This window comes from Chinchilla lanigera, unplaced genomic scaffold, assembly GCF_000276665.1.
Source record: "Chinchilla lanigera isolate Chin_1 unplaced genomic scaffold, ChiLan1.0 scaffold00104, whole genome shotgun sequence".
Classification (NCBI taxonomy): Eukaryota; Metazoa; Chordata; class Mammalia; order Rodentia; family Chinchillidae; genus Chinchilla; species Chinchilla lanigera.
The window spans coordinates 835,766-861,731 of record NW_004955505.1 but is presented as its reverse complement, the minus strand read 5'-3'; positions in this window follow the sequence as shown (position 1 = coordinate 861,731).

Here is a 25,966-nt window from a genome sequence, read left to right as displayed (position 1 = left end):
GATGGGCCGCCCGAGGGCCCGCCCGGTCCTTCCTGGCGTCGCCTGCGCGGCTGCCGGGCCGGCCCTGTGCCGCCTTACTGTCCTCTCCCGGGGACCCGGGACCCTTCCGCGGCGCCGCGTCTTTCACGCTGAGCCCACGCCCAGCAGCCCGGCTCGCGCGGCCGCGGCACCATTTGCTCCCCGTCCAGACGCGCTCCCGCTCGATCCGCTGCACACTGGTGCTGCCCGGGCTTCCCAGGACTGAACACCCCTGGAGAGCAGACGGGGCGAGGGCTAAGCCCCCCCGGGCTGACCGCTCCCTCCGGCCGGCCGGCCCTCCCAGGACACCCCGCATCCTGGGACCCCGTCGGCATTGTTCCGTTGCGGTGTCTGCTTGGCCCTGCTGGGCTTCCACGCGCCATGGATAGCTCTGTGGAAACGGCCTTCATGCGCTCTGCCACAGAGGATCTTTTGTGCACGGCCGCACACATTTCTATAAATAAACCTGTGGGTTCATACAAAACAGTTACAATAGATTAAACGCCACTGTCCAAATAAAGGCGCTGCCTAAGTGTACAGAACCTAACATCACACACCCGTCCGCAGACACCCTGGCCCACAGGGAAACAGCACGGCGCGCACCTGGGGCCGAGAAAATACGTGTGAACGTATTCTGCCTCCTAATCTTGCTACCACGAATTGTAACAGTCGCAGAGTGGAAGGTACAGAGAGCAAAAGAGTATCTTTCTACAGGCTGCAAATTGGTGGAGAAGCTCTCCCCTGGCTGGCCGGTGCAAAGCCTTCCCTCGCCGGCCTCCGTGCTCACGCCTCGGCCGGGCAGAGCTCCATTCGTCCTGCCGGCCGGGCCACGTCGAGGTGGATCTGGGTCGGCCGCCTTGGGTTCATGAGAGCTGCGCGGAGGGCGAGAGCAGCAAAGCACATTTAGCAAAGCGAAAGAGAGTGTTAGTTTAATAATTTAAAACCTCCTTTTAAGAGTTCTCTTTTAGAATAGCCCTAGGAATGCTCATAGGGAATGACAGGTAACTGAGCGGACGGGCAGGCAAGGAGCCTGGGATGAAATAGACCACACAGGCCAGCCAGGGGCAGCGGCTGTCTCGCTCCCGCGGAGGGTCGCCTTGCCTCACCCCAAGCCCTGCGCTGACCCTTGTTTGCTGGTCGCTTCTCAAACGAAAGAAACATCAGATCCTTGCAAACGCAAGGTCGTGAGTTCGGTTCCCAGTACCGGGAAAAAAAAGAAAAAAAAAAAATGGCAATAACTAATTCTGTGCAGTGTCTACCTGCCGTGTGCAAACCACTCAAACTCTTTCTCAGGCCAGCTTCGGTCTTGAACTACCAGCCTAAAACTGCTGGCCACGCCTGGCACTAGCAGTAGCTGTGTTTTGGGTTTGTACTGTCCGTGGGCACGGGCAGAAGCGGTGTGAAAAGGCGCATTCCCATTGTCGTCTGAGTCAGCAAGTTTCTCCCAAATAGGAAAAGTTGCAAAGCAGATGACCCATTTCCTGGTTACTCCAGACTCCTGTAACACCTACCTAACCGCTTTCCTTCTGGCTCATCTAATTAGTTAATCATCTTATTTGAAGAAAGAAATCCACAGTCAGAACATTTACTGTGAGAATGGTTCAAGTCCTATTCAAATCATTTATTCAATAAATGTTGAATAAGGGACTGCTACTTGCAAGCCATGCTAGACAATTGTGATTTGGAGAGTAAGATAATATGTTTGCCTCAAGGAGCAGCAAAACCATTTCCCTGAATCCAGTCTTGCTTCCATCCCATAAGAATAACGACGGGGGCGGGGCGGGGTAGCCAGGGATGAACTCAGAATCTCTGTACAAAACTACATCCCCAGCACTTTTTTAGTTTTTACATTAAGACGGGTTTCACTAAGCTACTAAAGTGCCCAGAATGGGCTTAAAGTAATGATCCTCCTGCCTCAGCCTCGCAGGTCACTAGAACTTTGGATGAAAAAAAGTCAAATTACGGCGTACTGTATAAAAAAGGAAAGACTGCGGCATTGTTGTCATTCCTACCGCATTCCTGCTGCGTGATATTTTACCTGTGCAAAACAAAAATTCAAAGCTCGACATCTTCCTTTGTCGTATGGCCTTTCTTTTATTTATTTTTTTATTTATTTATTGTAAAGAGAATTTTTTTAAAAAATGAAAACGATACAGACTTTCAAAACAAGATGATAGAAAATTAACAGTGGTTGTTATATTGCACTTTGTTATCTTCAAAGTAGTCATTCAGATTACCAGATACAAGGATGCAACATTGATCAAATAATTAAGCATTAACTGTTCCCTTCAATAAACCAATAAAAATTAGTAGTACAATTTTCTTAGCTACCATATATAATATATGATATATATATATATACACACATCCCTTCCTTCTTTTCTCCTTTCCACCATCCCAGTTGTTCTTTCTTTTGAGCAGTTTCTTTCCCTTTCACAATGTCTATTGTACCTTTTGGATTTTATCTAGTTTCTCGGTTTCTTACGCTAGGGAGACAATACGATGTTTACACATGTCAGTCTGATTTATTTCACTTATGAGTAGGATCTCGAGTTGCATCCATTTACCTATAAAAGCCTCTAGTTTACCTTTCTTTATAGCTGAGTAATGCTCCATTGTATAAAAATACCACATCTTTTTATCTGTTCTTCAGTTGATGGGCATTTGGGTTGTTTCCAAGATTTAGCTATGCCAAATTGTGCTGCTATAAACATGAGTGCACATATCTCATTATGGTATGCTGTTTTCAATTTTTCTAGAAAAATACTGAGAAGGGGAACAGTTAAGTCGAATGGGACCTCTAATCCTAGTTTTTTGAGGAATTTCCAGACTGATTTCTAAAGTGATTGCACCAGTCTATAATCGCCCCGACAGGGAGAAATGTTCCTTTTTCCCCACAGCCCCTCCAGCATTTGTTATTGGTTGATTTCTTGATGACAGCCATTCTTTCTGGGGTGACGTGGAATCCCAGTGTTATTTTAATTTGCATCTCTCGAATGACCAATGAGGGTGAACATTTTTTCATATATTTATTTTAGCATTTTTTTAAACAAGAGTAATCAGCTTTTTGCCTAAAGAATTTATCTAAGCAAAATAATAATAATGAAATGAAATAAATAAAACACACATTATTTTTGTTGTTCTCCTGCCAGAAACATCAAGTAGCTATCTAACCCAGGAGGAGTAAGTTCTAGACCTTGAGGCTCTGCGCTATCTGCCTCCTCCGAACATGCACTTCATGCTGTGTTACTGTACGCCTCCACCTTGTGGTACTTAGCGCCTTGTGTTGGAGACACTGGTCTGTTTCATGAACATGTAATTACATTCTTGCCCAGGACCTCTGCAGTAGCTATTTCCCCTTACTTGGAGAGGACCAAATAGTTGAATGTGCCTGGGGCTGTTCCTGATTCCTCCATTCTTTTTTTTTTTTTTTTTTTTTTGGTTTTTTTTTTGGTTTTGGTTTTTCTCCGGTACCAGGAACCGAACTCACGACCTTGCGCTTGCCAGGCAGGCGCTTTTGCCGCTGAGCTAAATCCCCAGCCCCCCTGCTTCCTCCATTCTGTTCCAGTCATTCACATGTCTGTTTTTCTGTCAGTACCACACTGTTTTTACCACTGTAGGTTTGTAATATACCTTCAGGTCTGGAATTGTGATGCCTCCCACTTTATTACCCAGGATTGCTTTTGCTGGTCTGGGTCTCTTCTGGTTAACTCATATAACTTTTCTTGTGGTACAGGGTATCAAACTCAGGGCCTGCACAGTGGCAAGTGCTGTGCCCCTGACTGACCCACCCTCATTTAATTTCTTGATACATGCTCCTTCTACTAGCATTTTGGCTTTTAAACAGGGAATGAAAGACTGAAAAGAAACTATCTTCCTCTGCCTTGCACTTTCCTGTATGTTCATCATTTTCAAGGTCAGTGGTGGGCTACTGGAGGAATTAGTACAAGACAAGACAAGACTAAGCTCTTATCATTGTATTTGTCAGAATGCTTTAGCATTTTTGCATGAGAAGCAAGTTCTGATTTGAGGAAAGACTGGTCCCCCAAGTGTCAGCATCACTGCTTCCTGTGGTATACATAGAGCGCATTTAGTTCATAGCTTTGAATCAGCCAGATCTCCCTGGGTATGGGAGTCAACCAGAATTCTATGCTTTGGGGAGACTGCGAATGTTACATAAGAATAGAGTATCAAGGAATGGAGGATGCACATATTACACACGCGTCCTCTGCTTATCCGCATGCTCCAGTGTTTTATCAGAGTGCACTTAACAAAACCCAAGTCTGCAAATAAAATGAAGAATCACAGTGCGGTGACAACCGAGCATTAAACCAAGAGTAGAACCTTCCTGAGCACAACGCTTTGTGTGACAACACAAGTCACTGGCCCAGAAAGCCTGCTCTGGACCCCTAGTTACTTGCTATCCCATCACCATTTCATTTCTCCTTACCCTTTAGCACTAACTGATATTTTTGTGGTTTTGTTGTTGCTGTGTATTTTCTTCTCTCTATGTGAAGATAAGTTCTAAGATAGCAGGAATTATTTTCATTGTATCCACCACTTTCTGTAGCTCCCTAAACAGCCCATAATAACACATAGTAGGTATCATTTAATGTTAGCTGGATGACTGTGTGATTGTACAAAACATGAGCCCTTTCTAAGCCTTGGTGTCTCATACGTAAGTGATGTATTTTCTACCTTACGGAGTTGTTTTGAGAACTGAAAAAGCTTTTCTAATTTTGCTAGCTCCCAGTAAGTATGCAATAAATGACTAGGTAATTTTATTGTATCCTTGCAAATACAGAGTGCTTTTAAACATCAAGTACTGATGCTGCACCTGTCTAAGGTACAAAGATTCATTCCAGTCCCCCCTGAACAAACAGCCAGAAAGAAGCTGCAACAGCCTCTGTAGAATTCTCCCTCTAGGCCATCTATGCTGTGTTTTTCAGGTTACCACATTCTAATCAGTCATTAAAAGTTATCTGACTCTTCCATTTTGCTGCTAGCAGAAAGATGAAAAGAAATAGTTGTGATTACAACTCCACATGCAAACAACTAGCTTTGAAAGAGCATGCCTAGACAACCGTAGTATCCTCAGAATCTTTTTCAAAAAATCCTTGGGGAGCTAACTTTTTATGCCACAATCAGAAATAGCATTTTTTTTCCCAGGGATTCTTTTCATTTTGTGCATTTTTCCTCACTGATAACAACGAAAGTGTTTTTATAGCTCCTGGTCAATGCCAGTGTACTGAGCTAAGTACCTCACAAGCATTATTTCACTAAATTTTTTCTTCTTCTTTTCTTTTCTTTTTTTTTTTTGGTACCGGAATCAAACTCAGTACCTTGCACTTGCTAGGCAGGTGCATGTGCCGCTGAGCTATACCCGCAGCCCATCACAATTTTTTCAGTGACCCTAGAAAGTGGGTGTAATTCTCACGGCCAAATTACATATACAGGAAAGCAGAAGGCTTTCTAATAACTTCTATCTGCTAAAACCATCTTTATTTAAATTTTTACTAATTTTGTCACCAGACAGGGTCTTCTTTGGTGCTGCCTGAATTTCACACCTCCTTTGCACTACATATGTGACTTTTCCTTCTGTCAAATCTTCATTGTCTTTTGCTTATGTCTTAGGTTTTATGCTAAGGATCATTTTCTAAGTCTTCGTCTAGACTGCAGATTTCTAAAGGGCAGAGTTTGTGGGAAACCAACAGGGCAGCTGGTGAGTTTTTGTTGAACAAATGAATCAGTAGTTCCCAGAGGAAAGGCATGGGATGCTTTGATTTCAGCACAAAACAAGGTTTCATTAGAAGTTGTTGCCTACTATTTACAGTTCTCAGAAAGACTAAGTTCAGACCATCGCATCTATTAAAAGTGGCATTTAAACAGGAAGGAAAGCAGAGCACCTGAGATTCTACAGACCAGCTAATGTAAGCAGTGCTCCTGTAATCTCGGAGATGAAAGACACTGTATAATTCCAACCCACCCAGTTCATTTTATAGGTAAGGAAATACAACCAGTGTCAGCACCCCCAAACACACACACACTATACAGTAAATCACGAGCTGGATTAAATTAAAATCTGGGTTTCTTGACTCCCTTTCCTGGGGTCTTGTTTATCATTAGTATCACTACATATTTCATTCTTTGAATTTAGAAAACAGTATACACTATAAATGTTTGCCTATGAAGGATATCTGCTGAAATGTAACAATAAGGTGAGCTTAAATTCTTATATTGTTACTTTTACTTACATTAAAACAAGTTGGCAGTTTTACAAACTAATTTTTAATGATGCATAACATTATTTAAAAAGTCAAAATTTTAACTGTATATACATTTTCTTCACATTTCTCCTTTCTGTTTATTTTGAAGAATGATGGTTGTTATTTCTGGGCAGGAAGTAAGGGTTTCTTTTATCCTTTTTTCATGTCTTTATATTGCTTGAGATTTCTAAATGATACAAATCACTTGCACAGAAGCGATGAACTTATTGTAAAGAAAAATATAACATGTAGCTAAACTTTACTAAAAATAAAAATTAGACAAAAGTCAGATTTCATTGTTCACATTTAAATCAGAGTTTAAACCTAAAACTGCATTTTAGATCCTAGACTGAGTGAGTGCCCCAAAAAGTCTCCCCCTTGGTGCTTGGGACTTTTGTGGAGTTTTCAGCATCTGTATACTGCAGACAGCTTGATTACCCTAAAGTCCTGGCCCAGTTAATTGCATTCAAATGCAAATTACCGCTATTAAGTCATGCTGATCTGGAGCCAAAGCCTTGAGCCAAGTTCCCAAGAGGAGTGTGTCTTTTTTTTTTTTCTAACTGTGCAAGACTGAACTTGATAGGCAGTTTGGCACCATCATTCATTAGAACTTTATATTTTGTGTTTTTTATTTTGGAATATTATCGAACTGAATTGCTGAATGATAATTTTATTAGTCATTTAGCCTTCTCTTGGATTTATTCATCAATACCACCATTCTTTCCCCTATCTGATGAATGGAATTCTTCACTGCATTCTTCTTTTTTTTTTTTTTTCTCTAACTATTTTCTTCTTACCACCACATGGATAGTTTTCAAGTTCTCCTGGCACTGGATAACCTGAAGCCAAAAGTTAATGAAATCCTGTATTTTCCACCCTTTTTCTATTTTAGAAAACTTACAGCAACTAAAGGTATGATATTGATTTTTTAAATTGGGGATAATATGACATGTATCTCACTAACTTCTACAGTGATCATGTACTTGGCCTCTCCCACGAGTTCATGTGAAGCTTACATCCGTAGCCCTCGGTATTCCTTATACAAGTACTCATTTGGTGCTTTTTAAGTAAGGTTCCCTGTGTTAACTTTATAAGATGAGGTAATTAAAAGCCTGTAAATCAACATAAATTCCTCACATTTCCTTACTCTGATCTGAGACCAGCTAACAAGGCTCCCGCCGCCCAACAAAAGCCTCTCACAAAGGAGACTACCAACAAAGGCCTCTGAGACCAGAGGAACAGGTGACAGTTGTATTTATTATGATGTGAAGGCCCTCCTCCAATTTTTTTGTCTCTTTGAGACAGGGTCTCCCTGTGCAGTTCAGGCTGGACTGGAGCTCGCTTTGTAGCCCAGGCTGGCCTCGAACTCGCAAGGATCCTTCTGCCTCAGCCACCCTAGTGCTGGGATTACAGGTGTGCACCACCACGCCAGGCCTCCTCTAATTTTTGAAGAAGTACAAAATTTTAAAATTCCAGTGGGAAAATTGTCATTAAATTCCTTTTTTAGTCCAAATACCAAAGACCACTTAAAAGACTGACTTTTAAATCTGATATAACAATACAAGTAAAGCAAAGATGTGGGTACAAAATGTTGATGAACGGTGAATTAGCAACAAGACTGGGACAGTACCTAAACAATGCAGCTTGTGCACACATCAGAGAAAAAGGATATTTCAGTACCAAGGAGTAATAAGGTGGGTAGAGTCCTGAAAGCAGAGTTTAAACTAATATGGTAGAATATAGAGAATTCTTTAAACTTTGCAAGTAGACAAGTGGTAAGATAAAGACAACGTTTTAAAATGCATAAAGTAAAGCAGAATTTTAGATTGTCTCCCTAGTGTAAGAACCTGAAAGAATAAATAAAATCTGAAAGGTACAATAGATATTGTGAAAGGGAAAGAAACTGCTGAAAAGGAAAGAACAAGTGGGATGAGGGAAAGGAGAAAAGAAAGAAGAAAGAACGAAAGGAGAAAGGAAAGAAAGAAAGAAAGAAAAGAAAGAAAGAAAGAAAGAAAGAAAGAAAGAAAGAAAGAAAGAAAGAAAGAAAATATATACATATATACACACAACATAGCTAAGATAATTGTACTACTAATTTCTATTTATTGATTGAACAGATAATGGTTTTTTGACCAATTTTACATGCTATATCTGGTAACCTGAACAACTACTTTGAAGGCATCAATATGCAATATCACAACTATTGTTGAATTCCTATCATCTTGTTTTTTTGAAATTCTGAATTGCTTCTAATGCTTTTTTATTATTTTTTATTCTCTTTGAAATGAAAAAAAAAAAAGAATTGCATGTGGTTCAAATCTGAGAATGGGGAAGACTCAGGTAATCCAATCATCAGAGCATACCACTTTGGTTACAAAGTAGTAATAGGTCTTGGTGAAAAAGAAGTAGGATGTATAAATGAAAGACACTGTAAGGAAAAGTTAACAGGATTTAGCAACATGGGAGAAAAGTCATAGGGGATTGAAGTCCTAAACCTCCTATCATTGAAAATGTTAGATCGTAGGCTGGAAAAACATTCTATAAAGACACCATCAAAAAGCAGAAAGCATCAATGGGAGAGAACAAGGAGAAATTGTGAATGAAACGGATTCTGAGGGTCTACCGTGAGACTGGAATTTATGACATGTCTTTTAAAAATTCCTAACTAGCCACTGAGAAAATAGTGGTGTTACCAGCGGAAAGCTTCTGCACAGCAAAGAAAATAATAGAGTGAGGCAGGAGTCTAAGGCTGGGAAAAACCAGTCAAAGAACTGCACAAAAATCTGTCGAAGTCACAAGACCCAAGGCTCATGCGCAGAACACAGAAGCCAGGGTGACGTCACCTTTCCGGAACACCGTATGCAGCACCGATCAGAAAAGTCCTATCTTCAGTTCTTCATTTACATCCGGCACAAAACTAAGTGAGTCTTTCATAGAAAAAATTTAAATGTGATCCCAAGCCAAGTGAGTTTTTGATAGGATGACTGTCCCAAATGCCTTACTTGCAAGAGGGAGAAGGCAATTTAGGGATTCGGGGTACCAAAGACAGCCCTCCATGATCCTCGTGGGTGCAGTGAGACTGCTCACTGGCCTTCTCTCATTCTGCAGAGCCTATCTTCCAGGTTCAATAAATGCACATCCACTACCTTTCCTGGGTGTCCTGTCTACTTTTTTGTTCAGGTCACCAAGAACCTGAAAAAAAATTTCCCTATGACCCAAAATCCACTGAGTGGACACAACCTACCAATGGGGAGAAGTCTTTGCCAGTTACTCTTCAGAGAGCTAATATGTAAATGAATTTACAAAACAAAACAAAAAAAATATCCCACCAAATAAAAGACTCGATCAAAGAATAGACAGTTGAAACAATAGGCACTGCTCAGAAGAAGCACAAATGGCCACTAGGCACATGAAAAAATGTTGGGCATGTTTGGCCACTACAGAAATGCGTATCAGGAGGATGCTGAGGTTCCATCTTACCCCAGAAAGAATAGCCATCATCAGGAACTCACAAAGCCTCAAATACCAGCAAGGTCGTTGCGGGAATGTAAGTTACATTTAGGATGAGAATGTAAACCAGTGAAACCACTGTGGAAATCAGTCTTGAGAGTCCTCAAAAAACTAAAAGAAGCAATTCCATTTAACCCAGCTATACTTGCAGGTATCTTCCCCAAAGAGTTAAGATGTATTCTAGAGATACTGTAAAGTCGGCAGAGGGAATAGGTACCAGACACCAACAGAGAGGGAAGCTTTATCGGGGGAGAGGTGGCGAGTGAGTCTCTAAGAATAGAGATCGCGCCAAGAGGAAGGAGGCTGGGACTATACACAGGTAGAGGGGCATGACCATTAGGGGTGGCATGAAAACTTTGGCGTGCACAGGCTTTGTTTGAGGGGGCAGGGCATTTTCGAGAGGGGGTGATGTTTGTGTATGAGAGCAGGATGTCTGTCAGGGGGCGGGGTTGGCTTTTGTAGCTTTGCCATGGGGGTTGGGACTGAAATGAACTCTAACAGACACATGCACACCCATGTGTATAGCAGCACAATTTGTAACAGCTAAATCTTGGGAGTGGCCTATGTACCCATCAGCAGTTGAGTGGATAAGGAAAAAGTGGTGTATACACAAAATGGAGTATTGCTCATCCATAAAGAAGGACAAATTTGAGCCATTTGGAGGAAAATGGCTGCACCTTGAGAACCTAATGCTGAATGAAATAAATCAAACAGAAGGCTAAATATTACACCTCTTTCTATATATATATTTATGTATATATATATATTTTTTTTTTCAAAAATAAAGGCAGAGCACAAGCATCACGCACTAGACAAATTAAAGGAATGAACAGAGCGATGCTATCAGAACAGGGAAAAGGAACTCCAGGTGTGCAAAAAACTAAGAATTGGGAAGGAAAAAGGCAAGCGGACAGTGCACTCCTCTGCAAAGCTCTCTAATGAGGTGAAAAAGCTTCCACATGAATCCCATGTCCATTTGTGAATCACGGAATCAATTTAAGTGTTTCAGTGCCTAAATGTCAGCATATTTGAAACTGCTTTTGTCTCTGTTCTACCTTGTTCTGTGCTTCACTCCTTCACACGTGGGTTGGACCGAATATCTCTTTTAAATATTCATATTGTTTACAGGCATAATTGTAGTCACTGATTTTCTTTGATTTTATCTGTTTAAACACGTCGTCTCCACTGGATTATCAGCTCTTTACTAGTAGACACCGTGCTTCTTCACAGTATGTGCAGCTCCAAATGAAATGCATGTAATTTGAAGCTCAGTATCAACTATTCATGGATGACCTAAAAAATCCTTCTTTTGCAACATGGTCCTCGCATTTCAGGCAGCTGTAAAGCATGGACTGGGCTCTTTTTTCCTGAGATTATTTCTCCTGTTCGGCCACTAACTCAGAAGACTAAATTTTAGACCTCTTGGCAGGTATTCCCTTGTGTTTTTCTAAATTTAGAAACTACCAAAGTCTTCTCACCTTTTCCTTTTTATTCTTCCATGGCAGAACTTTATAGGACAATTCTCATCTGTTCATGCAGTCATTTAGTTCATTACCAGGTTTTGAGTTCCAACACTGTTTGAGGCATGGGAAAGTGGCAAGTGAAGTAGACCAAAATATTTGCCCTCGTAGAGCTTGCATTTTTAGGAGACGGACAAAGAGTGGAAACTGGTAAGTGAAGGAATGCCGTGGGTATATTAAACCAAGTAGTGACCGAGTTGACTTTGTTTTAATGAGGTACTCTGACCACAAGGCTGAGCATCTGCTGAGGGGAGCTGAGAATGTAGACGGCTGGGAGCCGCTGGCATTCTCTAGGCAAGAAAAGATGGACTTACACCAGACTGACTGCGATTAAGACAGTAAGAAGCGGTCAAATTCTAGAGATTATATGTGTGTGTAGATATGTATAAACCTATGTTTATATATATACACAGATATCTGTACTCACACAATACTACATAACAGTAGTTGTGCACACTTATGCTTAATTTTTTATTTAGAAAAGTAATTTTAGGCTCACAAAAAAGTGCAAATTAGAACAGCTTTCCTAATGTCACAACTTAAATAGATATACTATCATTATCAAACCAGAACATCAGTGCTAATTCACAACGTGTATCCTCCTTCTGTCCCAGGGTAAGCAATGCAGGACCCTATTTTGCATTTAGCAGTCATGTCTTTCTTAGTCTTGCGCTACCTATTCCCATCCCCTCCTCACTCAAGATCACGCCATTCATTTTGTTGAGTGTCTCTTAATTGGGGTTTGTCCGTGGGATTCGCAAGATTTGATTGAGTTTGTACATTTTTGGCAGAAGTCAAGGCCCCTTCAGCGTCCACTCCATCAGGAAGTACATGGTGCCAGTAGAGCTTATCTGCAGGGACGCTAACTTTGATCACAGGCTGAGATGACCCCTGCTCAGTTTCTTCACTATGAAGTTATTTTATCTTTGTTCTGATACATATCTTATGGGAAGATATGTTGAGAGTATGAATATATTTTTCTCGTCGGACTTTCATCCACTAATTTTGCTCTCTATCAATGATTACTTGCTTGTAACAATTATTACTGGGATGTTCACCTAATAGTAATTTTCTATTCCATCATTCCTTCTATATTTATGAATTGGGATACCATTGTCCAAAGCAGTATCGTGGTTTTATTTTGATGCTTGTTTTAAATTCATGAAACAGCTTGGGATAACAGGAAAAAGAAATGGAAGGTTTTACCACAAACATCCATCATATTCTAGACTGACTTGCAAATCAGAATAAATCTAAATAAATACAAACACTAAATAATACAAATAAATCTAATATAAATAAAATTCTATGAATTTACCTCAAAAAGAGTGTTAACATGTGAATCATGGTGCATTATTACTTTAATTGCTTCTTGCAGCTGCTTATAAGATTCATTACTGCGCACTTAATGCTTTTATTGGGTAACGTGATGCATCAATAATAATATTTTCTAATTAGTTTAATTTCCTAATTAATTTAAACACCAAATTGCTCTGTTTTGTTTTCACTCAGGAGAGCCATATCTTCACAGGCCTCCCACTTGCTACCTTGGCCTCTAAGCCTGGGGCAAGGCAAAGGGCAGGATGCAATGCACATCCGGTGTACATGAGGCATGTGCTGTCTTCAGAGAGTTGTATCTAGCACCCATCAGATGCTGGAGGGGATGAGTTTTGAGAGGGGAATCTCCTTGACAACCTTGAATGTCCATGATTACAATGCCCCTTACTATGCCGGATATTGTATGTCCAGCACTGTGTACAATTTTAACTGGAAAGTAGAGTCCAGTAGTCATGCTAAACCCCTGAGTGTGCCTGCCTCCCTGGGTCAGCTACTTGGGTACACGAAGTGGCACAGCTTCTGCCTGCTCATGCGTTCATCTCAATATGGCAGATGACGACAATGTTGCTAGACTATACAAGGTGGCTCTGAACTTTGTTCCTATTTTGAAACTCAACTTAGTTCTGAAGACTTGTGAGGTGAAAAGATCTGACCAATATCTGACCTGATACTCTGAAATGGTTACTGTTATATGTTTGTGTTTCCTCTAACATTCATATGTTGAAGCCCAAGTACCTAATGTGATAGTGCTCAGAGATGGGGTCTTTGGGAAGTGACAAAAGTTAAATTAAGTCATGAAGGCAGAGCCCTCATGATGAAATTCTTATCCTTTGGGGCTGGAGATTTAGCTCAGTGGCACAGTGCCTGCCTGGCAAGCGCGAGGTCATGAGTTTGATTCCCAGTATCAGAAAAAACAAAGCAAAACAAAAAAACAACAACAGAAAAAGAAATTCCTATTCTTCTAAAAGGAGATACCAGAGAACACTTTTTTCATTGTTTTACTTTCTCATCACTGAGACACACTTCCTGATATCTACAGCTTAAAGGAGGAAAGATTTATTTCTGGCTCATAGCTTATAAGAGGTTTAGTCCATAGTTGATGGCTCCAAGGCAATGTGGCATGGCAGAAGAACATGGCCAAGGAGAAACAGCTCGTGGCATGGTTGCCTAACACAAATTTTGGTACCATGAATTGGGGTATTACTGTTATAAATTCTAAAATGTGTAAGAGTGGCTCTAAAACTGGGTGATACATACAGGGTGTAAGAGGTTTGAGGTACGTATTAAACTACCTGGTGAGAGGGCAATCCTGGTGAGAGCTCAGACAAGGAGCATGTACTGGATATTGGAATAACAGCAGTCCTTATTACAAAGTGGCAGAGAACTAGGACAAACTGTATTCTAGTGTATTATAGGAAGTAGAACTTACTAATGAGGAAGCTAGATATTAAGTTGAAGATTTCATTAGCAAAGTGTTGAAGGAGCAGTATTGTTCCTCCTGATGGCTTATAGTAAAAATGCGAAAGGAGAGAAATGAAGAGGAAATTATTAAACTAAAAGGAACAAGAACAGATAGGTTTAAAAAATTCTCTGCTTATCCAAATTGTAAAACATACTAAAGCGTGTTCTGAAGAGCATGCCAAAAGTGTGGCAGGATGGTTATGTATAAAGACTTGCAGTACAGAAGAAACACTGCGAGTTTAAACTAAAGAAGATGGAGAGAGGATGAAATGAAGGAAGGCTGTCAGACTTCTTGGATTTGATAGTAATGAGATGATAGAGCTATTTGGCTAAAAATAGACACTGTTCTTTACAAAAATGGAAAAATACCTTTAAACATGATTCAGTGAACATTAGGGACACTGTCTGAGTTCAAACAGCCAAATGACTTATGTCTGAAGCTGTGGGTGTGAGAACCTCACCTAGAGCCATGGGGCTCCCTATGCCATCCTACTGGGTCTAGAGGGAAGCACATTGTCATGGCTTATGTCTAGATGTCTCCTCAAAGCCTCATGTGGTCATAGGTGGGTCAGAGCTGGCTGGATCTAGAGTGTGTGATGCTCAAATGAAGTGTGTGATGCTAAGATCAAGAGTGTGTGGTTACCAGATTAGCCCACTGATTGGTTTGGCATAGTTCTGGGTGTAGATAATGGGAGGGCCCATCCTGGGTGTGAGTGCTGCCTGCCTTAATAGTGTATAGTTTGGATATAACACAAGAAACAGAAAGAAGGCTGTTGCCATGGCTTGCTGCTTGCTGCCTTCTGCCTGCCATGAACTGTTTCTCCTCTGCAATGCCACTCTGCCTTGCGACCCTGCGTTGAAGCCAGCCAGCTATAAACTGAAACTGCTACAAATTTTGACTCAAAATAAACCTTTTCTCCTGTAACTTTGAGTGTTGGATATCTTGTCTCAGGAACAAAATAACTAAGACAGGCATCAAGCAAATGGATATTATTTTCAAATTCAGCATCTGATAGAATATGTTTTGCTAGGTCTTAGATATGCTTAGGATTATAAGCACTTTCTTTCTACTGATTTCTCCCTTTTCAGAATGGGAATGTCTCTCATTTCTGTCCCTGTCCCACCATGGTATTTTGGAAGCACATATATTTTCTGATTTTACAGGTTTATAGCTAGATGCAAATTTTGCTTCCAGATGAATCATACCTTGAGTCTCATCCATATCTGATTTAGAAAATATTTAAATAGTACTTTGGACCTCGGACTTTGGAGTTGATGCTAGAATGAGTTAAGATTTAGAGGACTGGGGGGTGGAATGAATGTACTTTTGGAGAAAGACATGAATTTGAAGGCCAGGGGTGGAATGTTATGAATTAAGTATTTGTATTCCTCAGAATTCTTATGCTGATGCCCTAACCCCAATGTGATAGTATTTCAAGAAGGGTCTTTTGGAAGTAATTAGAGTTAGGTGAGGTCAGCAGAGTGAGTCCTCATTCTGGGATTAGTGACCTTACAAAAAGAGGAACGAAAACCAACTCATTTTTTCTCTCCTCCATGTGAGGACATATGGACAAGGAAGCTAGTCAGCAAGACTGGAAAAGATCCCTCACCAGGAATCAAGTAGGCTAGCAATTTGATCTTGGACTTGCCTTTCTCCAAAGCTCTGAGAAATAAATTTGTTTTTTAAACAAATATTCTCTTATGGTAGCCTGAGTTGAGACAATGGTCTTCAAGACTTTCTGCCAGATCAGTGGCTGAACTTTCTATGGAGCTGAGATGGATGGCTGCTACAGTTTCAATCTGCTTTGTCCCCTTCAAAACTGTTGGATTCTCAACCCCACTGTGAGGTATTAAGAGGACACTTAATCTACTACAGTGTTTAGAGGTGAGGCCTTTGTGTTGTGAGTAAGATTAGATTATCAGTGTGGAGCACATATGATTGAATACTGGTATCTCTATAAAAAGAGAAACAGAAGATAGCCACACACACACACACACACACACACACACACACACGTGTGAGCTTCCTGTCTTCAACGTGGGATGCCCTGTACCACTTTGGAAATCTGTCAATCAGAAGGTCATCATCACATGCAGCTCCTCAGCTCTGGACAAGAATACTGAGCCAAAATAATCTTTTCTTTATAATTTAACTATGGTATTATGTTACAAGGAACAGAAAATGGCCTAGTACAATGTCCATATGTCTCCCTTTGGTCAGCATTTATATATAGATGGAAAACCAAGGCCCAGAAGGAGTTCATCAGACTATCTAGCCCTGTTTTTTTAAAGGTCTGTATGGAGGCAAAAGCGCAGGTGTAGGTGTGAGAAATACAAGTGCTCAAGCCCAAACATATGGTCCAATTCCACATCCATGTAGAGATGCTTACTCACTGGTGGTGGGGAGGAGTGTAGCTAGAGGAAGGGAAATCAACTCATTTTCTCTCTCCTCCATGTGAAGACATGAGGAAAATGCAGCTGGTCTGCAAGACAAGAAAAGATCTCACACCAAGAATAAACTCCTAGGGTCTTAAATACTTCGACAGAAAAACTAAAATTACATAAGGACCAGAAAAAGATATAAAGTTTATGAGACAAATCAAAGTCTGTAAAGGATGGCTTAACAAACTTGAATATAAAAACTTAAAATTATAGTAAACATCTTGATCAGAGTTGAAAGAGAAGTAATAAGAAAAATACTACTATCCCATTTATATGTTATATAAGATTAATATCCCAAATATGAAGCTCTTATGAATTGAAACAGAAAGACAAAAAATAATACAAAATAAGTGAAGGATATAAACTGACCATTCACTGAAGAGATAGTACTAAAAACTATGACAACAATTTTCATAATTTTTGTGCATGTGTGTACATGTATGTGTGCATGCATGCATAATGCTGGGTCTTGCACATGCTGTGCAAGTGCTTTGCCACTGAGCTACATCTTAAACCCAGTGGACACCTTCTCTTGCTTCTGGTTTGAAAGAGAATCTTTTTAATGTTTTCACACATTGCGAGAAGTCTATACATTAAAAGCATTGATCATTTACCTGTGTGTGAGATTCTGTCAAGATGCTATCAGCAACCTCATAATTATGCTTTTGTCTTATTTTGTATTTTCATTATCGCTAGTAAAGCAGAGTATTTTCTTGTGATTTTATTGTTGTCACAGTTTTTCAACACTGTTCTGAAGGTCCTGGTCACTGAAATCAGACCAGAAAAAAAAAAAAAATTGAATCAAAATTGGAAAGATATAAAACTCATTATTTGAAACTGATTGTTGATATCAAAAATAAAATTATCTATAAATAAATAAGTTAATATTAACAAGGTTGACAGCTAAAAATCTTTATTTTAAAAGCCAATTGCATTTCTACATATCAGCAAAAAAACAAAAAATTTTTATTAAGGAGAAGAAACATATGATTGCAAATCTGTTTTTTTTTTTTTTTTTTGTCCTTTTGAAACAGGGTCTCACTATGCAGTTCAGGCTGGCCTTGAGCTCACTTTGTAGCCTAGGCTGGTCTTGAACTCTCAAGGATCCTCCTGCCTCAGCCTCCTGAGTACTGGGATTACAGGTGTGTGCCACCATTCCAGGGTCAATGATTATAAATCTTGGAGAAAGATACATGCACTTATGGACATTTAATTAGTAACGGAGATAGCACTGGCAATAAATGGAGAAAAGAAGAACTTTCCAATAAAGAGATACAGGAAAGGGGCTGGGGATTTAGCCCAGTGGCACAGCGCCTGCCTGGCAAGCACAAAGTCATGAGTTCAATTCCCAGTACCACAAACAAAAACAAAAACAAAAACAAACAGATATAGAAAAAATAATGAATAAAGAAAAGCATAGAAGAAAGAAAACATGAAATTTAAATGCTATCTGAAATCATACAAAGAGATAATAAAATATCCAAATGGATTAAAGTTCTTAGTATAAAAGGCAAAGTTATAAGCATTGTAAAAAACAATATAAGAAATAACAGTATACTATGATATCACACAAGAAAGGATTTCCTCATAAGATCCAAAATATACTGACCACAAAAGAGAAATATTGCTAATTTGATTGCATCAAAATTGAGATCTATTTATCAAAACAGTCCATCTATGAATCTAGAATTATCTCAAAATAAAATATTTATGATTAGGTTATATAAAAACACATTTTCAAAAGACTAAAGGTAAGCAAAAATCTAGTTTACACAAAACTGACAAGAAATGAAAATGTATACTATATAAGGTATCCCCACAAATTACTTTGAAAAATCCAGAAAATTATGCCCAGAAAAATAATCAGAAGATATGAGTAAATCTTAAATTGCTTCAATCTGGAAAAAAATCTCAAAAATTAATAGATTTAGAGTAAATAAATAAGTTATAGCATACTAGGATGATGTAGAGAAATTCTTAAAAGAATTGGGCTGGGGATTTAGCTCAGCGGCAAAGCGCCTGCCTGGCAAGCGGAAGGTCGTGAGTTCGGTTCCCGGTGCCGGAGAAAAACCAAAAAAAAAGAACTAACAGTCTTGGGAATAACATGTAAAGTGATACTAAACGGTCCTAAGTGGAATGATACAGAAGAACACACAAAGGGCTTATCCATTGAACAATAGCTCCAAAGTGCAGGAGTAGTGATGACAGCTGGCAGTTTCCACATGCCAAAGAGAAGCTAGAAAGTGCTTCTTACCAAGAGCATCTTCATGGCTTGATGATCTTCCTTTTGACATTGACAGAAGGTAGTCATGGACGGACCACTACACAGAAAATGGAAAGGGAAACCTACACTTTCTCCCTGGTTCCTGGCTCAAGTTATGAGAAAGGCAGATGGAATCTACAGAGACACAGTACAAAAGGGTGACTTCAGAAGCCTGCAGGGAGAAACGCACTAGAAGAATGGAGCAGTGGACACTGTGTGCACTAGTAGAATGGAGCAATGGATACCGTGTGCTACAAAACATAGTTGCTGTGATCTTCCTTGCATGCCACTATTTAGATTGTCTGCAGGACATAGACAGTACTACAGCCCAGCACCAAAAAACTGCAAAGGCTGCAAGCTTTCATCTCTAATAAACAGAAGAGGCAGGATCTTGGGGCAGATTTAAAGACCAAAAGCCAGCTACATCTAGAAGACATTCCTGAGAAGTAGTCATTTCCTATATAGATAGGTCTCAATCCTAGTAATTAAGCTTCCTACCATAAGCAGTTTGCAAGACTCAGTGCAGAAAATAAATAAGAAAGAAAGAAAGAAAGAAAGAAAGAAAGAAAGAAAGAAAGAAAGAAAGAAAGAAAGGAAGAACACAGAATCAAGATGAAACCAGAGATCCCCAACTCACCCAAGGCAAAGCCAGGGGGCATTGAGGTAAAAGAAATCCAAATCTACCCAGCTGAACTTTCTGGCTGTAACATAAGTAACAAAGCAGATAAACAAGTCTCTAGAGAAAAACAAGACAGAAATAATTACACAGATAGCTAAAGAGATGATGATCATAATGAAGGAAATGGCTAGGGAGTCTAGAGGAGACACATTAAAAAAACAGAGAGGCTTAGGGAAGAGATAAAAATCATGAATGCCCAACATACAGTAGAAGGGTCAGAAAGAAGCTTGCTCTCCCCTCCTCTCTTTGTTTATTTTCTTCCCCCATGAATGGTTGCCTCTCTGCCATGTGCCACCCTACCTTGTAGCCAGCAAATGATGGACTGAGGCCTCCACAAGCTATGAGCTAAATAAACCTTTCCCACTTTAATTTGGTGTCAGGTATTATTACTTAGCAATGAATGAAAAGTAACTAAGACACCTATAAAGGAAAACCCATTGGAATCTCAGACTGCTGTCCAGAAACACGTAAGTCAAGAGGGGTTAGAGTGAAGTATTTCAAGCCCTAAAAAGAAAAAACTTCCAACCCAGATTGATATACCCTGAAAAACTATCTTTCAAAACTGGTGAAGAAATAAGATACTTCTATGATAAAGAACTCCAGAAGAAATTCATGATCACAAAACCAGCACTGCAAAAAGTTCTGAAAGACATTCTAGAAAATGACAATGAAGACAAAAATTCCAAGAACCCCAGTAGAATGAATCCACCAGGCAAGGAAAGCAATTAAATAAAAGGGAAAGAAAAGAAATCAACAACAGGAAAATAATACTATGACAAGAACAAGTCAATACCTATAAGTGATAATCGTCAATGAGAGTGGTCTCCATTCACCAAACAAAAGAAACAAATTGGAAGAATGAATCAAGAGACAAGATCCAACAATATGCTGCATGCAAGAAACACATTTAATTTTAAAAAATACTCATAGACTGAAAGTAAAAGGATGGAAAACAACACTCCATGTAACAAGAACCTGGAAAAAAAAAAAAAAAAAGCAGGGGTAGCTATTCTATTTGCAGACAAAGTAGATTCCAAGCCAAGACTGATCAAGAGAGACAAAGCAGATCACTACATACATGTTAATGGAACAATCCAAGAAGAGATAACAATCATAAATATATATGCACAAAACACTGGCACACCCAACCATATAAAACAAACACTAATGGATATGAACTACACTAATGGATATGAAAAATCAGATAAGCACTAATACAATTGTAATGGGGGAACTCAGTAGTCTAGTGTCACAAATAGAGTAACTAAACAAAAAATCAATAAAGAAATATCAGAGTGGATACAAAGCTTTGTTCAAAAGGACTTGGTACAAATCTACAGAGTGCTCCACCTCATAACAGCAGAATACACATTCTTCTCAGCAGCACACAGGACTTTCTCCAAAACAGATCACATACTAACTCATAGAACATACTTAAGTAAATGCAAAGGAATTGAAATTATCCCATGCATATTATTATCAAATCACAGTGAAATGAAATTGGAAATAAATAGCAAAAGAAACCACAAAAATACCTAAACACATGGACATTAAGTAATACTTTCTGAACAACCAATGGGTCACAGATGAAATTAAAGAAGAAATTAAAGCTGAGGCAGGAGGAATGCCATGAGTTCGAGGCCAGCCTGGACTACACAGTTAGTTCAAAGTCACTCTGAACTACATAGAGAGACCTTGTCTCAAACAAAACAAAACAAAACAAAACAAAACAAAACAAAACAAAACAAAACAGATCAAAGAAACAAAAAACAAGGAAATTAGTTTCTACAATTAAATGATAATGCCAATGCAACATACCAGAACTTATGGGACACAATAAAAGGAGTCCTATAAGGGAAATTATAGCAGTGAATTCCCACATCAAAAAAATAGGTGAAGCTCAAATAAATAACCTCATTTTGAACTTTAAACTTCTAGAAAAAGAAAAGTAGGTTAAACCCATAGCTCATTTGAGGCAGGAAATAGAAAAATCAGTGCAGAAATTAATGCCAATGAATCTAAGAAAACAATACAAAGAATCAATGAATTGAAGAGCTCATTCATTGAAAGATTAAATAAAATACAGAAACCTTCAGCTGAATTTATCAAAAGAAGGAAAAAAAGACCCAAGTCCATACAATTAGGAAGGAAAAGGATGAAATCATAGCAGATCCTGCAGAAATCCAGAAGATAATCAATATCTACTTTGAGAATTTATCATCTAAGAAGAGGGAAAATGCAGAAGTGGACAGATTTCTAGACATATGAATGATGAAAGCTGAATCAAGAAGACATAAAATTTTTAAATAAATCAATATCCGTGAAAGAAATTGAAGAAATAATTAAAAACCTATCAACAAAAAAAACCCTCAAGTCCTGATAGGTTCACTGCTTAATTCTACAAGACATTTAGAGATAATTCAATCCCACTACTCTTCACACTCTTTAATAAAATTGAAAGGGAAGCAATACGCAAACTCATTCCTGGAAGCAAGCTTTACCCTGACACCAAAATTAGAGAAAGATCCAACTAAAAAAGAGAACAATAAGCCACTCTCCTTAATGAACACAGACACAAAACTCCTCAATAAGATAGTGGAAGATAGAATGCAGCAAATCATCAAAAAGATTATAAACTATGATGAAATAAAATTCATCTCAGGAATACAGGGGTGATTAACATGTACACATCAATAACTGTAATTTACCACATTAACAGAACCAAGAACAAAAACCATATGATCATCTCAATAGATGTAGAAAAAGTATTCGACAATATCCAAATTACATTCATGGTAAAAACCCTACAGAAAATTAGGATAGAAAATAGAAGGTCTTTATCTCAATCTGATAAAAGCCATCTATGAAAAACCAGCAGCCATCATAATACTAACTGGTTAAAAACCAAAAGCTTTCTCTATAAAATTAAGAAAAAGACAAGGATGCCCACTATGACCATACCTATTCGATATAGTTCTGGAGACATTAGCCAAAGCAATTAGACAACAGAAAGAAATAAAAAGAATAAGGATAGGAAGGGAGGAAGTTGAATTATCATTATTTGCAGATGACATGATCTTTTACATAGAAGAGCCTAAAATTCCACCAAAAGACTCCTACAATTAATGATCAAATTCAGTAGCACAGCAGGATACAAAGCCAAAACTCAAAAATCCATAGCATCCCTGTACACAAATAACAAACTCATTGAGAAGGAAATTAGAGAAACCACACCTTTCACAATAGCATCAAGGAAAATGAAATACTTAGGAATCAGTCTAACAAAGGAAGTAAAATATCTTTATGTTGAAAATTACAGTACTCTGAAAAAGGAGATTGAAGAAGATATCAGAAAATGGAAAGCTATGTCGTTCTTGCATAGGCAGAACAGTTATTGTGAAAATGGCTATATTTGCAACACTGTTATACAGATGCAATGCCATGGCAATCAAAATACCAATAGCATTCCTCACAGAGCTAAAGAAAACAGCTGTAAAATTCATGTGGAACCAGAAGAGACCCAGAATAGCAAAAGCAATTCTGCGAAAGAGGGGGAAGGCAGGGGGCATCACAAACCCCGGTTTTGAAATTATACTACAAAGCTACAGTGATAAAAACAGCATGATACTGGCAAAAACAAATCCAACCAACAAAACAAACAAAAAAGCAGATCCAACATCAATGAAACAGAATAGAAGAGCCAGAAGCAACTGGATGTGATGTTTATGTATGGGAAATATGCACTAATAAGAAGGCATTCCTAACCCAACATGACATCACAAAAAAAAAATGCACACAACGTTTCACCTTGCTTCCTGTCATCACACAGGACTTGTATTGTCTCACGTCCTCACAGGGTGAGTACAGCACAATACGATATTTGGAGATGTTTAGAGAGAGCACATTCACATACATTTTATTACAATAAATTATAATTCTGAGGCAGGACGATCTTTGTGAGTTCAAGACCAGCCTGAAGTGCATAGTGAGACCCTGTCTCAAAAAGGCAAAGAAAAAAAATTATAATTGTTCCACTCTATTATTATTTCTGTTAGTTTGTACCTAACAAACTGTGTCTAATCTATAAATTGCATATACATCATATGTATGTATGTATGGGAAAAACAAAGTACATATGGAATTCACTGCTGTCTGTCACTTCAGGGACCAACTGTAGGTCTTGGAACATACCCCTCATGGATAAATGGGACAACCATGCCACATTTTATCAATTCAGCAGCTGATGGGCATTCCACTGATTTCACTTTTTTCAGCTATTATAAAAAGTACTGCTGCAAAATTCATGTACATGTTTCTGTGTGGACATGTTTCGAATTCTCTTGAGTGTACAGCCTACCCACTTGAAGTTGTGGTACAACTTTGTGACCTCACTCATTCAGGGAGTTTTTCGGCCATTTTGCAGAAACTATAATTGTTTTTTGGTGGGAAGCTTGCATGTAGCCAATCCCAGAGTATTATTCAGTTCTCTTTGCTTCTGACTGGCTTCTGTCCTCTAACCCATCTCTACAGATGCAACAGCATTCCAGCATTATAACTGGTCCCCTGTAGTGTAACTATCTTGAGTATTCTCAATTTTGTTCTTCTTAAAGCCCTAAGATTTCTAAGATGCTGCCAACACACCCTGCACCTACTTAGGCTTTATTAATTCAGTGTTTTATTAAGTTAAATCATGTAACTGCAGGAGACATAGCATACTGAAGGTTTAAACTATAAAAATAGGAATTCATAAGCATTTTTCTGACCATATCTGAAATTTGTGGTTATTCACAATTCGTGAGGGTTCTAGGAACGTAACACCTATGAATTTCAAGAGTCTATTTATACATACTCAGTACTCCTGTGACAGAACATAAAGTTTAAATTGTACTACTGATTTCTATTAGTTCATTGAAAGAAACAGTTACCTGTATCTGCTAACCTGAACAACTACTTTGAAGATAACAATATGCAATATAATAACCACTGCTAATTTCCTATCATCTTGTTTTGAAATTCTGTATCATTTTTATTGTATTTTTCCCTTTCTTTAAAATTAAAAACACACCTAAGTGCCAGAAGAAGTTTAAGACACTCCAGGATAAGATTGAACTACAGCACAGCATTTTCATTAAGTTAAATTATTACAGTACTGTATACAATGTTTATTAAATTAAATTACATGACTGTGGGAGATATAGCATATTTAGGGTTTAAATTATAAAAATAGGCATACATAGGCATTTATCTCATCATATCTGTAATTCATGGTTTTTCACAATTCAGAGGTGCTCTAGAAATGTGACTCCTGTGAATTTCAGGCATCCACTACATATTGAAGGGTGGAATTGCTGGGTCATATGGAAACTTGTTATTTCACAACTGCTGAGGTGCTTTCCAGCATGATTGATTTTATAATCAGTAGCTCCAAATTTCCACATCTCTTAACACTTGTTATTGACTTGTCATTGTCTTTCACTTTAGCCATCATAATGGTCATATGGTATGTCACTGCGGTTTTGATAGTGAACATCTTTTTATGTGCTTATTCATCTTGTCTTCTTTGGAAAGTGTTTATTCTGATTCTTTGCTTTTCATTGTTTTTTTATTTTTGCAGTGCTGGGGATTCAATCCAGGGCCTTCACACTGAGCTGTATCCCCCAGCCCATTATATGTAAGTATATAATATAATATTTATTGTGTGTATGTTTACTTATATATGTTTATATTTTTTCATAGATGTGGTCACATCAAGTTGTCCAGTTAGAGCTTGATCATGGGATCCTCTTGCCTCAGCCTATCAGATTCCTGGGATCATAGGTATGAGCTATATGCACATGCATATAATATCACTTGAGACAATTTGGCAATAACTTTTTTATTTGTTTTCCTTGATTTTTATTTTTTTTTATTTTAAAGAGAGTAGTAAATGAGAAACAAACAAATAAATAGAACAGTAGCAGCATACCAGTATCACAAACATAAACAAATCAAAACAAGAACCTTCAAAGTGATACACAGTCTCAAGACAAAATATGAATCAACAGTAGTTGTTGCTAGGGATATAGCTCAGTGGCACAAATGCCTGCCTGGCAAGAGTGGGGTCATGAGTTCGATTCCCGGTACCAAAAAAAGAAAAAAGGAAAAAAAAAAATCAAGATTCATCCATATTCTTGCTGGGCATGGTGGCGAATGCCTGTAATCCCAGCACTCGGGAGGCTGAGGCAGGAGGATCATTGCAAGTTCGAGACCAGCCTGGGCTACAAAATGAGCACAAGGCCAGCCTGAACTGCATAGTGAGACCCTGTCTCAAAAAGATAAAAAGAGTTACAAACAAAGTGGTAGGGAATTAACAATGGTGGTTGTATTACATATGGATATCTTCAAAGTGGCTTCTCATGAAAACAGATATAGACATGCAATACTGGTCAACCAAAGACTCATTGACAGTTTCTTTCAGCATAGAAATAGA